Raw genomic sequence first — 2,728 nt, 5'->3', positions numbered from 1 at the left:
TGCCTCCTGCTGCATGCCCAGCTCCAGTGCTGCTGCTGCTGCTGCTGCTGCTGGGCCGCAGGCGCGCGGACTTCCGCCTGCTCAAGGAGCTGCTGGTCGGCACCCACGTGACCCTGCGCTGGTGCTTCATGGTCTTCCTGTGCAGGTGAGCGCCCCGGGCCTGGGCGGGCTCGGTTACTGTGACCAGTAGGGCCGAAGCCTGCGACCAGCCACTTCCTGACGGGGTAGGTCAGGGCCCTGGTCTGTCACGCTTCCTCCCGTCCGTAGCTGGGTCTTTGCCCAGGAGAGGGTCAGCTGCGACTTCTGTGCACAGACGCGGCGCCCTCCGCCCGCTGACCCGCCTGTGTGTACCGCCCCCCTTGGCCACCTCCCGGGGTTCCAACCGCACTTTACCAAGCCGTGCTGCGGGGCTGCCCCATCCGCCTGCGCTTGGAGGGCCTCTGTGTCCCCGTCCATTCTCCAGGACACTGGCGCTCCCAGTGGGGTAGGGGGGTCCCCCCCGCAAGGGGTGTGCTGCCCAGGGGCAAATCTGGAGGGGTCCTCCTGGCCTGGCCCCAGCCCCTGCCCCAGCCTTAGGGAAGCGTCCCGCTCCATTCACCACACTGCCGCTGGGCCTCAGGTCGGGCACAGCCCACAGACCTTCATCCGCCTGGCACCCTGAGAAGTATTGGGGTCTTGAGTCCTAGCCAGTCTTGAGGGTCACCTTGGAACCCTGCAGGCTCAGTCCAGCGGGGAGTCAGGGCCCCGGCAGGTGGTACACTGGTGTCCGGCCCAGGGCGGATCCGTCTTCCTCCTGGGCAGGTCCAGGAATGTCAGGCCCCTTCGCATGTGCATTTCTGGGGAGGCACCTCCATTTCTTCCTGGCTCTGGGGGCTGCTTTTGGTCTGTTCCTTTGAGAGAACACAGAATTGGGACATGTGTCTGGAGCAGATGCTGGAGGTCTCCGGGCGCTCTGAGTGTGCACCACGAAACATGGGTACACCTGTGTTTAAGGCACCACTTAGAGTCGAGGGGTGGCCCAGGGCTGGATCTCTGGGCAAGGGGCCAGACCACCCCTTTGCTCCTGCCCTGGGGGCTGTGAGAGCAGCTAGGGAGTGAAAAGCAAAAATGAATGTGGGCAGGGACTGTGGCCAAGAAAGAGCAAAGGGCTGGTGGTCCTGAGGGACTTTTGGTCACAGAGAACACACTCCAGAGCCAGCGTCTGTCCAGACCCTTCCTTTGGCCTTCTGCAGTGAGGGGGACAGGGTGGCCATGTCGCTCAGTGGCCACCGTGGGCCTCCTTGGCAAATAGGAGGGCACTCTGAGTAATTCTGCTGGGACAGCAGGCAGAGACGGGGGACAGGACATGGGGCCCATGCTGCTTCACCCCAAGTTGCCCCTTTACCTCCCTGACAGTGGTCCCTTGAACTCTGCCTAGCCAGGCAGGCCAGTGGCTTGGGGGGACTGTCCGGACAGTTATGTGCCACTGGAAGAAAACCCAAATCAGGTAGAGAAAGCAAAAAGCACTTGGCTATAACTGTGCCCCTCAGTTTGTAGCCAGCTCTGCTGGACGGTTGTCAGCCTGAGGTCAGTGGAGAGGCCCCTTGGAGAAGGAATTCAAGGAGCTGACCCGAGGGGACCCCCTTCTCAGAGCTGAGAAGAATGTTTTGCACTAAATCATGCTGTTTCCTAAAAGCTTTGTTTTGTGTTAACTCATGCTACTCAGGTCCCTGGAAGTCCCCTGACTGAGGTGGGCATGTGTGTACATCATGGGGATGGTGGGAGAGGTCTGGCCGTGGGCCACCTGGGGTGTCTGTGTGGCAGTGCTAGGAGTGGACACGCTCAACATGTAGTTGCTCAGGGTCTCAAGTGCCTGTGAAATTCTTTACGAAACGAGCCACCTGCATTAAACTTATTTTTTAACATGAAAAAAAATAATCATAGAAACCAATACTTCTTAGGGTGTTTACTATGTGATAGGCACTCTCACTGTAAACACAGGGTACATATGTCCTCGCTTGATCTGCTCAGTGACCCTGTGAGGTACTTTCACTCTCCCCATTTTACAGAGAAAGCTAAAGCATAGAGAAGTTTAGTCACCTGCCCAAAGTCACATGCTCTTTCTTTCACCCCTTATGGAGGTATATTTCATATAGCATACATTCTCTCCAGTGTAAATTCAATATTTTTTAGTAACTGTACCCAGTGGTAAACCACCACTATAAATCAGTTCCGAACATTTCCATCCTCCAATAAGATCCCTCGTGCCCACTTACAGTTAATCCCTGTTTATACTCTGAGCCTCAAGCAAACACTAATCTACTCTCTGTCTCCATATTTCTGGGCATTTGATATAAATGAAATCAGGCTCTATGTGGTCTTTTGTGTCTGGCTTCTTTCATTTACCATCATGTTTTTGAGGTTTGCTCGTTATTAGCGTGTTAGTAGTTAGTTGTTGTTTTTTATCGCCGAATAGTGTTTCATTGTGTGAATACCTCATGTTTTGTCGATCCATTTACCAGCTGATGGGCATTTAGGCTGTTCGAGTTTGGAGCTATAATGGATAACACGGTCATGAACATTTGTGTGCAAGTTTTCATGTGACTTACGTTTTTATTTCTCTCCACGTATGAGAGAAATCACATTGTATATAGTAGTTTTATGTTTATCTTTTTGAGAACACAGCCAAAATGTTTCCAAAGTGGCCGCACCAAGTGGTTTTTGCATATGGTATGTGCTCAGAGTCTAA

General features: G+C 54.0%; 1 pseudogene; it reads left to right on the top strand.

Annotated features, from left to right (window-relative positions):
- The window catches only part of LOC102770719, a 36,986-nt pseudogene extending 36,498 nt beyond the window's left edge, over positions 1 to 488 (top strand).
- The last annotated feature ends 2,240 nt before the right edge of the window (positions 489 to 2,728 follow it).

This window comes from Myotis davidii, unplaced genomic scaffold, assembly GCF_000327345.1.
Source record: "Myotis davidii unplaced genomic scaffold, ASM32734v1 scaffold111, whole genome shotgun sequence".
NCBI classification, from domain to species: domain Eukaryota; kingdom Metazoa; phylum Chordata; class Mammalia; order Chiroptera; family Vespertilionidae; genus Myotis; species Myotis davidii.
This window is presented reverse-complemented; position numbering and strand designations above follow the sequence as displayed.